The sequence below is a fragment of the Octopus bimaculoides genome, chromosome 19 (assembly GCF_046866305.1).
Source record: "Octopus bimaculoides isolate indiv1 chromosome 19, ASM4686630v1, whole genome shotgun sequence".
Taxonomy (NCBI): Eukaryota; Metazoa; Mollusca; class Cephalopoda; order Octopoda; family Octopodidae; genus Octopus; species Octopus bimaculoides.
This window is the reverse complement of record NC_142946.1, coordinates 53914809-53929510: the sequence shown is the minus strand read 5'-3', so window position 1 is coordinate 53929510 and position 14702 is coordinate 53914809. Positions and strand designations below refer to the sequence as shown.

General features: G+C 38.1%; 1 protein-coding gene and 1 long non-coding RNA gene across 2 annotated transcripts in view; one reads left to right on the top strand and one right to left on the bottom strand.

The window, feature by feature from the left end:
• Window positions 1-14702, top strand: part of LOC106875402 (uncharacterized) — a 306368-nt gene that overhangs the window by 69627 nt on the left and 222039 nt on the right. The window lies entirely within an intron of this gene.
• LOC106875389 (uncharacterized) overlaps window positions 1-14702 on the bottom strand; it is a 44474-nt gene that overhangs the window by 28435 nt on the left and 1337 nt on the right. The window lies entirely within an intron of this gene.

Below are 14702 nucleotides of genomic sequence, written 5' to 3'. Positions count from 1 at the left end.
GGTTTGGTACAAAATGTGGGTCACTTCCGCCTTGAAGAGCCAGTACTTTGCCTTGCTTTAAAACACTTGGCTCCTTAAGTATACAGCGGAAGACGTAACACTCAACTCGGAGTACCAGTTGACCTTCCAGATCAGAAAGAAAAAGAGAGGGTGTGTGTGTGTGTGTGGGGGGGAACGGAGGCGTTGAGAGTATCTTTTGTATACAATAGCTGAGTAAAATTACAGTATGGGAATGTGGCGGTAGACACGTCTACAGTTCGTATCACGCTACTGGCGCTACGATCATCCAAATGGCTGTGGGAACAGCATCATTAAATTTCTCGCAGGTTTCCTATGCTAGGTTCAAATCCGACTTGGATCAAACAACTAGATTCATATAAATGTGATAAGAAACTTGAAAGTGCCTTTAAATCTGTAGTCAATGAAAACCACATTCTCTCAAATAACTCAAGTAGATTTGCCATCTACTGAATATCATCCAATTTATTCTTGAAAGTTAATACAGGTATTAAGAACCAACCAACAATCCAGTATTGTCTCGCTTGACTCCCAAAAGTTCACCAAGCGTAACAGTCGCGAGAACAAGCTGTTACACTGTAATACTATGCACGATCTCCACAATTTATTGCAGTGTGGCTGTGACAAAGTTTTTAGAACTTCCAATCGAAACTGCAAAAATGTCTAAACGAGATAGAAAATCTGGTTTCTATTCCCATATCGTTAAACTGATGATTAAAAACCCATCAAAATAAGATGTTAGTCTCACGGCAGGTAAATTCATCAGCAAAGAAAATTCGCCGGTTAGGAAAAATTAAGGCAGAATTAAGTGTCTTGTTGCAAAGTCAACAGAACACCTGAAGTATGATATTGAACTCACGGCCTATGGAGTACAAAGTCTGAAAGTGCTCATCTTGTAGAAAGCATTCTGTTCCAAATGAACAGAAGTGCAAGGCTTTGTAACAAAATATAGGAATAAAAACTGAGGCATTGCAAACAATACATCAAACTTCGAAGTGTTCAAGAACATTAAGAGCACAAAATGATCTGTAAGTACACTTCTGAACAGATTGACCTGTAATTTACTCCTGGTTGATTTTACTCCAATTCTTGTATCTCACAAGTTTTGCAATTTGGACTTTAGGTTCAGTCTATTGGATAACACTAATCTCAATTCTTAATGAAGATCCGAACTAGCAAGGAAATGCTCTACAGTTTTTCGACTTGCTTGAAATAGCAACCAAATCTTCCATTCATATCACATTACCGTCTTAAAAAGATGGGTTAGATTACGTCATCTGAGATTCAAAAAGTAAAACCTGGTTTATTAGATGAAGTACTGATTTTTGGCTTTAAGATTACATCTCGCCGAAAGATTTCTACAGTAAAACCCCTGATATTTAAGATATTTTGTAGAACATATTTAAAAGTCAGTGTCACCCATTACCATTTACATGGTAGTTTTGGTGACAAAAAATTCAGTCAAAATGATGCAAGATGGGTGAAGTAAGAATTATAACTAAACCAATTACGTCGGAAGTCGCCAATACTCAGGAATGTCAAATATTGCCGTTGTTGTATTGTTTCGAACATATTTGAACTTTAGTATTAATTCCCCCAACCCGTTCTTCTGGGCACATCAGGCTCTAAAATGTCTAGTGAAAATTATCCACTGTGGTTATTTTTCAGTTTCTTGACATAACACCAACATGTCAGAGCTCTCGAAATTTACTCCGTTTGGAATTCATTGCTAACCACTCCCAGATTCTATCACATCCAGTATTGGCTTTCTGTTGAAAAATGTCGTTAGGGCTTTATGGCGCTAATCTCTAACTAGATGCACGCGAGTGTGTGTGGGTGAGTGAATGAGTGAACGCACACCGATCTTGAAGACTAATGTTGTATAGATCTAAGAAACCATATAAATTCTATTTATTAATCCAGAAGGGTTGATAAATAGCATGGAAATCTTTCTTGGAATTAGTGGGATTTAGCGCCATTGGTATGTTTGGAAAGCTTACGCTTGTAGTAACAAAGTCAAACAGATACCAGTGATTAAAACCCTCCAATTTACATTTCCTAGTTAGTAGAAATCAAGTTATATAATCTGTTGAGAAGAATCAGTGTCAAGGATGAGTGCATTGACTGATTTCCGTTAGAAGCTATAGAGGGATTACCGGCATCAATTGGGCTTTAAGTTTGTCCTAGGTCACTGGCAGTGTTAATTTTCAGAATTGTTAAACAGCTTGTAATTCCAAATTCAAGATTGCCCGTGACTCTGCACAATAATGACTAAAAACTCACGCCACGACCCTATTCAATACGTTCTATTTATGTACCCATGAAGGGTATAAATGGATTAGCGTGAGAAGAGAACACGGCCTGGTTAATCTATAGGGCTTATTACTATTCATTGCAATTCGATTCCGCGAGAATTTTTGTACACAATACCCTAAAAGTTTCGAGAGAGAGAAAGATATGGGTGGATGCAGGCGTTACAAATATTTCTCCGATGGCATGTAGATGAGAGGAAAAGTTTGAATTTATATATAAATACCACAGCCAGTTTCAATAGAAACTAAAATTGCATGTAACATCAGATTGATTCATTATATATTCAAGGCATTTTGGTTTACGAGTAAATGAAAATGCGTGGCATACTTTAGAAACGCATTAGCTATGTATTTGAATAACAACCAAGAATTCAAGTAAGATTGCCTTAGGGGTCTTTGTAAATTATCAACTAACAAATTCCCGATAAGTTGCACTAAGTTAATGCCCCCACTTCCCTAGAAATAGCTTGAGATCGATTTCCCATAATGTTCCACTTTTAGTACAGCCACAACTTCATGGCTCAACCGATAAAAATTTCAATTTCAGTATTCTCCGAATCCTGAAGCTGAAAGTAGCACAATTATTGCTATAGACTAGCTTCTCTGACGGCGGCAGCAATAAGTGCGCCTGTGCACGGCAGGCACGGGTACAGCAACACCTAGAGAAATAATCTGCGTGTAGCAGAAAGAGAGAATTAATGAATTCGGTAAAGGGAGCTGTGCGCACGTGCAATAATCATACAAGGGCGGCGAGCTGGAAGAATCGTTAGCACGCCGGGCGAAATGCTTAGCGGTATTTCGTCTGACGTTACGTTCCGAGTTCAAATTCCGCCGAGGTCGACTCTGCCTTTCATCCTTTCAGGGTCGATTGAATAAGTACCAGTTACGCACTGGGGTCGATGTAATCGACTCAATCGCTTTGTTTATTCTTGTTTGTCCTCTATGTTTAGCCCTCTGTGGACAATAAAGAAATAATCATCTAAGTGGCAGTTGGTTTACTTCCTCATTCTTCGTATAATATCTTATTTTTCTACAGTGTTGAAGCCATTACTATTGACTAAGTTCTCATTCAGTTTGAGCAAGTTTCTTTTTTACGCTTGGATACCCTTCTTAGTGGTAATCACTCAGCTGTGAACTGGAAGTAGACTATTTTGTTAGTCACAAAGAGGAATTTGGCAATTTTTGAATTCTTGAAAATATTGTCTGTCAATTCCAATTCATGCACAAGCTTGAGACTAACAGATAAGTTTCAACATTTTATGTTGGACAAGCCACATGGGAAATGCTACATTTTTTTTTTCAAGGCGGTGCTCCAGCATGGCCGCAGTCAAATGACAAACATGTAAAAGAATAAAAGAAAGCTGAAGAGAAGGCATCTAGACTAGGCGTAGGCAGTCTTTGTCGAAAAGCGGACCGCATGAGATCTGGATTATCATTAGGCAGGCTGCGCAATTAGAAATAAATTCAGCGTAATTTTTCATTAGGTGTGCCATTCAGAAAATCCTGCATGCTGTTTTGCACCTTGAAGAGCCAGCACTTTACCTTGCTTTGAGACTGATCTGCAGGGTTGCTATTTTATAGTAACAGTAACTTTATTTCTTTCCAGTCACACTCTACAGTGTCAAAAGGAAAAAAAAAAAAGACAGGATTAGGTAATTCTAGACTGGACGGTCACGACTAGAACGTATATTGGTCATATGTCTTGGATAAGGGTTGACCTAGAGCTAAGCACAAGCTAAACATAAGCTATGTAAATTTAGCCAATTGCTAACTTCCTCCATCGACGAGAGTTGAAAGTAAAAGTCTACAATCAATATTGATTGCCCACTTAAGTCCATTTTCTTCATATGCTAATGCTAAAGATGTTTGTATCTAACAATATTCTAGTGTCACCACCACCCTGCTAGTGCTATCAACCCGCTGCAATTTCTTTGCCAAATGTTAATGTTGCTAGTATGACCATATTGCAGTTTCTTTACCATCTGCTAAATGATACTAGTCATTATTTTACAATTTCTTCGCTATCTGATAAATGAGACTTATGTCAACATCCGACAGTTTCTTTGCCATTTGAACGATGCTAGGGCCACGTTTGTGCAACATAATCTAAATAGAGAGGCCGTACAGTTAAATCGCCCGGCCATCACACTACACTTTAAAATACAGATAAGTTGTAGGTAGTTGAATAAAATACTAATTGTCCGTTTGGTGTGTGGAAATGGTCGGAATTATAATTTAAAGCCAGCTGCCGTAGAAGACATTGACCAGACCTTATTTTGTGCGAGGGGAAAGAGGGGGAATTTTCGTAAGAGAAGAAGAGAAAGCGTGCGCGCGCGCAAAAGAGAGCGGGAAGGAGCGAGTAACAGCGCGTGGGAAAGAGATAGAGAGAGAGAGAGAAAGAGCGCGAGTGAGAGAGAGTGAAGGAGAGAGGGAGAGAAAGCGAGAGAGTGAGAGGGCGAGTGAGAGAGCGAGTGAGAGAGAGAGAGCGTGAGAGAGAGTGAGAGCGAGTGCGCGTGCGCGATTGAGAGAGAGAGAGAGCGTGCGTAAAAGAGAGAGAGAGAGAGAAAGCGTGAGAGGGGAGGGAGTAAAGAGAGCGAGTGAGAGGAGCGAGAGTAAAGAGAGTGGGCGAGAAGAGAGTAAATAAGAGCGAGTGAGAGGAGAGAGTAGAGTGCGAGAGAGTAAGAGGGCACGGGTCCGCGCGTAAGAGAGTGAAAGTAAGAGAGCGTGGGTGCGAGAGAGAGGAAGAGCGAACGAGAGCCTAGAGTGTAAGTGAGAGAATGAATATATGCAATTGATTTTTTAATGAATTAGTTTGAAACTATTAAATTGAAAAGTGCACCTCTCCACACACACACACACACACACACACACAGTGTTATTGAAGTTATAAGCAGGAAGTACTTACGAAATATTAAGAACAAAAACGAAGAAGCCAACTTAATAAATCGATATATATGCAAAAATATGCTAAGCTAACAATGCGATACGAACGTAAAATTTGTAGCTTCTACTGAAGCAACAGTGTACTACCACCACTACTACTACTACTACTACTACAACACTACAATAGATTAAATCTTGATACGATTGCCACTACTAATTTAAACGAAATCTTGTGATTTCATGTAGATTCAGCTCGTTGAGAGGTTTCATTAATATAAGAGTAGATAAGCGGATATTAAAATATATTCAAGTAGATTTCCATTCTCGATTGAAGGAAATAGTTTCAATCTCAGAGGAATACTTTTAGTGTGTGTGTGAAAGAAAGAGAGTGTGTGAAAGAGAGGGAGAGAGTAAGCATCAACACTCAAACTGTCATTGTTTCCTGTGTCAAAGGAGTGAGTCTTCCGTGGTTGTGCGGTTAAGTTCGCTTTAACTACGTGGTTTCGAGATCGATTTCACTGCACGCCACTTTGGACAAGTGTATCATCTAAAAACGTAGCTTCCGAACGATCGAAGCCTTGTGAAATTTGGTGGACGTGTTCTTGGACACTCGGTCTGTCACCTTGTTTAACATCGCCACTTTGATCGTTTGTTGTTTTAGAAGAGATCACACCGTTTCAAATATCCAGGTCAGGTTCTTGGCCAGTCGGCAACTTTCTACCATCCTTAAAGTCTCGGAAGCCTTGAAAAGAGCCATGGGCTATATTCTTCCCACTGACCAAGTTCCCTTCCCTCAAAATTAATCGAAAAATTGAAATATTCAAATTGATTGATTCTTGAATTAGGAATAAATTCTAATTGTCATTAAAGAGCGAGGCATTAAAAGCACAAATTCTTAAAAAATTCGTGCCTTAATACATTCCCGAATGCAAACGTGATATAAATTTTCGTTGAATATAATTTACATGTCCACTATTTCGGTTTTTTTTAATTGTTAATAAGATTCAGTTAAAAAATATTTTTTAATCTTTCAAAAAAAAAAAAAATTAAAGATGGCAGAATGAACCTTGCAACCATAAACTCCCTAAATTACCTAAAAAGGCAGGGCACGAATCCTGCATCTATTAACTTATCCATCAAAGCCGAGGAAAGGGAGCTTTCATTCCCCGCCCTCACCCCCAACGCACCATTATAATCGAACCATCCTCGATTCCAACGGCACGGTGCAAAAGCGACGTTGTGGAATTGATGCTTCGCCCCTACTTAACAGTTCGCGGTTCGGCTTTCCATTCTTTATCGTATTCAGCTATTCCGCTTGCTTTTCCGAAGGCAATGGAAAACTATGAACATTTACTCGGCCACACTTAAATGCCTTGTACCTTTCTAACATTCCTGTTGAGATACTATAAGCCGGGATAAAAAATAAAAAAAAAAAAAATTTCATCCTAACGCTGACGTTACACCGTCTCCACGAGAGCCCCACCATTTAATAAATAACCATACCTCTAAATAGCTGCAAACATAATGCCACCGCCAATAATCTACATCTACTAAGCTTAATAATTTTATCCCCAGTATAACCAACACCCTCCGATCATTTATGGTAATCAATCTCAGTTCGATCCACTGTACATTCATCCATCATGCCATCCACAAACCTCGCCAAATCAAATCTACTGTCGCCATGTAACTAACCGGGTGTCAGAACTGATGAGACTGGAAAAACTGCTAAGCTACTAGTTCCACTACCACTACTAGATAACGACTGCTTGTTTGATATACTACCAATTCCTTTCAGACTATGGTTGCGTGACCTGAAGTTGGCTCCACCTTCTTTAAAACGCACACACAAACATACGCGAATACATGCATATATATATATATATACATATTTGCATACAAAATTTCTACATCCAAAATATATATATATATATATATATATATATATATATACACGTAGAAAGGCATGAGCGATTTCAATACATGTATATATAAAGCAATTTGCCTTGTTGAAAAGTAAATTTTAAAAAGGTATAATAACCAAGATTAAGTGGGTGGTATCAAGCAAGTGGCAGACAATAACTAATGGCGAAGCTAGCTGTTAACGTAAAAAGAAAAGAAAAAAAGTGTGTTTGTGAGTGGAATGGTATATTTTAACTATTGTAGGCAGTCGTGATAGTTTGTTAGAAGCAACAAGTGCCGCCTTTATTTTATAGCAACCAACTATAACTAGCAGTTTTATGCTGCTTTAATGCCTAGGCTTTAAAATTCTCTTGTTTCCACCAAAACCACAACTAGCGTCACCGCCGCTACCGCTACTATTACTCTAAACTAATTTATCTGGTAGAGATCCATTGGCTTCGGCTACTGTGTAATTTCGTTGCTGCTTTAGTTTAACGTTAAAACACGGAAGGCAAACGGAGTATAGAAACTGGTTGGTTAAGTAGTGATTTATGGAGGAATTAAAAACCTCATCTAATCATCATCATTATCAATGCACACCCTGTCATCTCGTTTCCTCTCAGCCGTCAGCCAAGAAACTCTGGCAGTAAATGTAATTACCAAGCTTAAATATATAGATTGCTGTCGAAATTTACTGTAATTAAGAATTTTGAGAGTGGAGGGAACAAGAGGTTGCGAAAAAAACAAAGGAGGAAATGAAAAATGAAAGGGAAGACTAAAAGGAAACGAAATTTGTCAATTATTACTTTGAAATAGTGACAAAACTCATATATTAGAGATGGAGAGAGAAAGAGTGGTGTTCGTGCTTTTCCTTTAACAGAGAAAGGTGACTGCAGTCGGAAATCGAAACTGCATTGGAGAAAAAGGACTAGAGTTTTTACCACGAGCTCTATAGCAGTACTTCCAATTCCGTGAAGAAAAATTTTTAGAAATTAGATTTTAATTATGTACCATGCGTAAAAGCCTACTTACGAATGCACACTCACTATTTTATATTCAACTATATATGAAAAAACAGGTCTCCAGATTTGTAGTACATCTTCGGCTTAAATGCCTTGTCTTTACTCAGAAAATTCGAAATAAATGAACAGATATAAGTGGAAAAAAAAAAATCTTCCCCGGGGTATGTGTTTGATAAAAGGGCCAGTGATGGGCTGAGGTAGGACGATTAAATCAACATATCCACTCCCATCAATTCATGGCATTGTACCCTTAACTTATGATAGAAAATGTTACTATCAGAACATTAGTGTGGCTCCACCGATGTAACATATTCCAATTAATCCATGGAGTGGGGAGAGCGAAAGGGAAAGAGAGAGAGAGAGGACTCTAAAGGTGATTTAATGATATTTGGTCATTTGCATTATTCTGATCTCATCACGAGTCTTGATAGTCACGTGATCGACAAAACTGTTCAGCTCTGAATTCTTCCCTTGGCCTATTTTGGAAATTGCAAAAATCTTCATTTTTCAACCCTGCTCTAAGTACTATCACCTAACCCTCCTTCATTTGAAACCCCTAAAGTTTTAAAATTCCATTTAAAAAAAAAAGTAAATTTCAGCTTTTAAATGACATGACATTTCTGGCTTTCCTCATATTTTAGTTGTTCCGGGTCACTGAACTGCGGCCATGCAGGGACACCGCTTTCAATGGTTTCAGTCGATAATATCGATTTCAGTACCGAGTCTGGTGCTTTTTTTTAAATTAGCGATCTGTTTATCGAATTGCATTATGTCATGTCTAGAAATTGAAGCACGCGCCTCTCCTTAAGAGACTGAAATTATAGACAAGCTCTAGCGAGCTGGAGATCGAGTTAAACCTTCCATGAAGCAGCGTGAAGCTAGTTTTGCCGGTTATCACGTGAGAGACGTTTCGATCTGCTGTTAGAGAGACACCAGCTGTAGAGAAACAGCCATTGCGTTTATAAAGATAAATATCACCCAATGCTACTTCCACCAGCTTTTAAATCATTCTAAAGCACTGACATAGAAATGCCGGTTTAATGACTACAAAATGACATTTGTAAAAGAGTGACTATTACGATTGTTTCTGAAGAGTACTATGACGCTTCATTCAGCATAACTGAAAAAAACAGGTAATATATCATTTAGGGATTAGGGTGTTTGCTAGAACTATAATGGAAGGAAAAAAGTCATCAATATTATATTGCAAAACTCAATGTTACTTTATTAGTGAAGTTGGTGGAGCAGTAATGAATAAGCTAAATTAATTTCCCCCATAATGAAACTGAACTCGTGTTTCAGAATAAAAAAGCAAGATATATTATTAAAATTAAGCTGATATTGCAGATTCATCATGGCTGCACGATTGATAAAATAATTTATAGCAATCTGCTGTAACTGAACATCTAATTTTCAGTATATAAAGAATCGAAACGGCAGAATCAAGGTTTCCAGTAGCAATACCTTGCGAGAAGGGATAGTTTTTGCTTCAGATTATCTCGAAAATGACCATGTTCATTAACATTTAGAAATAAAAAAAAAGGACTTCTGATTTGATAAAAATTGTATATTTTAAAGTGACATTTTTTTCCATGACTAAAAATGAGTAGTGGTGAGTGACAACATTTTTGAATGATAAGTGCCAAAAATTGTGACATGTGTCAAATTGCCAAGACGATACCGGTTGTCTAAATAGTATTTATAAGCAAACATATTGTCACTAATATCCATTCAGTAGCATGGTTTAAGAATTAAAATCCGTACAATATGGAACCTCGCACAAACATTTTCGATGCTTTTATTAATATATCTGAAATAAATGAAGCATTTAATTCTGGAATATTCGAAATCGTTAAAAAAAAAAAAAAAAAAAAAAAAAACATTCTTCATATCTCAACAGCTGTCTACTCACTCGTTGTTTCTACCCCCCAATGTTATTTCCTGTTTACACCCAGATCTCTCGACAGGTTTAATCAGCATAATTACAAGTAAGCATTTCCTCAGAGTTGGTTTTGCTTCGCTGCTCTAAGTTACCGTTTGTTATATCTCACCCAAGGAGAAATATGCATGAAGTTTGATAGAGCAGATCAACGATCTTTCAACCGTGGCCATTCCATCCGCATATTTCCCTGACTACATTATTCAATGTGTCAGTTTTTTTTTTTATTAAATAAAAAATATAGTAGTCCGTGAGAGATCTGGTTGCTATTTGTAGCAGATTAAACCATCAGATAAAGGAAGTGGCATATGTCCATAAAATCTTATCCCACTATCCAGGCATCCAATTCTATCACATGTCATCCATAATATATACCACAGCCTGCCTCTAATTCAGCATCCATCGATCGCATGACAGTCACATGCCACAATACGACAGTCCACATGAAGTATTTAATTAAATTCAACCATATGTTCGTTGACATTCAATTTCATTGAAATAAATTATAGCTTCTTTTATTGTTGGGGGTGGGGAAACCTTGTAGCAAGATATGGGGAAAATTGTCAATGCCATTTCTTGCTCCTTTCATACTCACATACACACTTTCTTTCTCCCCCCCCCTCACACACACAAGAAAATCAACGGCTCCAACAGGAATTTGAAAAGTCTCAGGAAAGCGCCGAGAACTCAACGCTATTTCACAACATCCAGTATTGCAATTAGAAGATGTAATAGGGAAGAGGAGAGATAATAGAAAGTATCACTTATTAATCTGGAAGAGACAAGAAGGGACATTGGGTGGTATTTGAACTCGGACATTAGAGCCTTCGAAGTACCGACTTTGGTAGTTCAGATCACCACAGCTTAAACGGCAGCTTCTTGTACAATCGACAGTCACCCCAGAAATTACTGGATGGAACGAGGTCCACAGAATTGTCATTGTCAGTATTACAGATGTTAAAAAAAATAATATTCTCTTCACCCTAAAAGTTGGGGGATATATTGGTTATTCTTGTAATAGAATACAATTAATGGATGAATGAAGAATGGGAAAAAGAAATTTTACACTGGAAACATTCAGCAGATTGAACAATAGGCAGAAAAAGAAGACCACGAAGGAGTTCCAACAAAAGAGACTTTTGGCAAGCACCAGCTCGGCTGGATTGAAAGGAAAACAAGAAGGGGACGGACGGTACGAGAGAAAAAGGGGAAAGACAATATTAAAACATGAATAACTGTTCACGGAAAAGAGCAGGAAGGGGTTTCAAGAAGAGAGAGAACACTGGGGTTTCTACAATCTGCTGCAATCACTCGGAGGAAATAATTTGGGAGATGTCGGCTTACAGACTAGATTGATCCTTATGAAACTGCACTACCAAACGTTAGTGTGCTATATAGCATTGAGTTTACCTTGTAGTTACAATAGTGTCGGGTTCAAATATTGATCGCAAGACAACGAACAGAACTTTTTAAGTAGTATTAGCTGTTCATCGCTGGTCAACACTGAATGAACAGAATTATGATAGGCGTTTCGGCCGCGACAGTCCTGCCTTTACTTGTAGTTGCTATAGAGCGGGGTTTAAATCTTGATCGCAAGACAACTAGAACTCAGTGGAAGCTGTTTAACTGTCGGTCAGCACTGAATGAGCAGAATTATCATAGGCGTTTCAGCCACGACAGTCCTGCCTTTAGCGATATGTACGAGCTGAGTTAGCCACATGGTCGCTATTTCTTGCAGGTCGAGCGACCGTGTAAAAGGCTTTCCTTCATTGACTCGTTTTATCGGTGGAGGAGAGAACAGACTTGATGTGTAATGGTGGTGTCGAGAACAGAGGTGGTTTGTTGAGGTGGGGGTGATGGTGAACATAGAGAACGGCTGGAAGAGGGTGCCTATTAGCAATTACTTTAATATATTGGTTGGAGAGGAGGACGAGGAGACTTGTTCTGTTGTACACAACAACAGCAGCAGCAGAAGGCTACTTTATTTTTCCCTACGTGGAATCAGCTAAACAAAAAACGAAAACAAAAACAAGGCTAGGGTCTGGCCTTCTGACAAAAGGGGATTTTAACATGCAGTCTTCGAAAGCGACAGACAGCAAGCACGCTTTCAACCGCTTCCCTTTCTACTTATTGTAAATGCGTGTGTGTATGCGAGTGATTCTGCGATAGCAAGCTTCGTCACAGAACTTGACAGATGGAAGGTCGGCTATATGAGAGGGAGAGAGAGAGAGAGAAAGAAGCTGGCTGTATAATATACACGCGCACACACACACACACACTGGCTACCGGTATCAACCGAGTTAACAGCAATAGCAAGGAAGACGGATGTGTGATGGTGGTGACAGTAATGTCTGTGTGTGTGTGTGAGAACAAGATGGTGATGGCGGCGGTAAGCTCGAGAACAGAGGTAAAAAGAGTGAGGGAAATGAGGATGATAGTAGCAGCGGTAAAACAGAAGGTCGTAGTAGTAGTAGCAGCGGTGATGGCGGCGGAGGCGGCGGCGAAACTAGGAAAAGGATTAGCCCAGAAGAACGAAGCACTATTTTTGAAATATATATTTCACAAACATGCACGGTTCTACAAAAGAACCAATTGGAATGATGGGCACACACACACACACACACACACACACACACACACACTGTGGGTAGGAATCTGTAGAAAACTTGTATCTTGCCCACGGATAATGCTTTTTACAGGAGAGCATTACTTTATATATATGTATATATGAGAGAGAGAGATTAATACATGTTCACGCTACTGTCTCCTTTCTTCTGCTTGTAACAAATCTTAGCTTTAACTCATCCCTTTTCTTAAATCGTCGCTGTTATTATGTAGTGAAACTGAGCGGTAAAAACAAAGCTATTTTGTAAATCTGACCCCTGTTTTCGTCAATGAACATGAGAAAATTTTCTAGCAAAACTGACAATTGAACAACCAAGACCAGGTGATGAATACATTTTAATCTGTCGCTTGCTTTCTCTGCTATTCCCCCCCCCCTCCTTCCTCTCACCAAATGTTAGCGGAACAGAACAAAGGAGCTGCGTGATTCAGTGAGAGCTTTCGTATCGCCGCAAAACAAGTTCAAACCTCATCAGAAAATTGCTTTTAAAATACAACACTGGTGATATTTGCGATCGTTTAACATGCCAGTTTTACTGATAAATTGAAAGAAAAAAAAAAATAAAGCTTGTGTGCCGAGTTGAATAATTTAGCGTTATTTGAACAATTAAATAATGTGGAAATTTATGAGTTTTATAAGCGGGGATTGAATAGAAAATAATAAACTTAAAAAGCAGCATTTTACTGTAAATACGGTGAGGAATCTTATTTTAAGTAACATTTGTGCAATAAAAAATAAATTAAAAGGCAAATAGACAGTCGTGCCTTACATGTAGAGACGGAACATTTTGGAAGTTTTCACATATCTAATGGAGAATGTCTTTTGTTTCATTTAAATTAAGTTTAATATGAAGCCTGTTAATATACATACATATATATATATATATATATATATATACAACGGCTTGAAACACACACACACACACACAGTAGTTTTTCACATGACAAAACTGTACACCCACATGAGGAGTTGGTGTTAGTTCAAATAAAAAAAAAAAAAAACATAAAAATTTATGTACATCTTGTCACGGAAAGAGTTGACTGAAACCAGATTACTAGGATTAAGTAAATATCTATTGTTACCAAGACTCAGTGACAGTCTCAGCTTTCTTTGCGATCACATACGGTATTCGAAAAATTTTGAAAATTTTTATAAAATTAGAAATGGCTCTTGAATCATGTGACAGTTTAAGATTTTAATTATATACACATATACATACATATATATATATACATATGCATACACACACATATGTGACGGTACACTAGTAATGCAGGAAGAGGGGGTGATTTTCAGCTGCTTTTACTACTACTACTGTAGGATCCCGCCCCCCCCCCCCCCCATGCACACACACCCGGCTTTAGTAGTTGTATCAGCCAGCGGTTTGTCATCTGACAAGTTAGGCGCGCAGGGAACATAAAGTAGATTTCTTTGTAATCGAGTTTTGCTTCCCACAGAAGCGAGGAAATATAGATAAAAGACAACACACGCACACAGCTTAACAACCCCAGACACGATCTAAATTGTCATCTACATTTTATTCGGCGAATAAAAAAAGTGTAAAAGAAATTAATACCGCTGTCAAAAATTACACATAATATAACCTAGGCTTATTGGCTACAAAAATGACAACTTGAAAATCACTATTTAACAGAATGAACAAGAAAAATTCTAAGTGAAATAAAAAAAAATTTCGCGGCGAACAGCGAGCTTTGTCTTGTTAAATAGCTTTTAACATGGAGCATAATTTATGTTAAGTTTAGAACTGCGTGAGCGCGCGCGCACAACGTGCGGCTTTTGAGATGAGAGATAGCGCGGCGAGTTTTAGCGGAGGCCGCATAGTCGTTAAAGTTAAAACAAGATGTAATAAATGATGTGACGATGAAAATAAAATGAGAAATTAAAGGAGTGACATTAATTCTCATTTTTTTTAATCTATGTAAATCTTTAAAGGAATTTAATAATTGGGTTTTTAGATAACAGTGATAAAAATTTCCATTCAT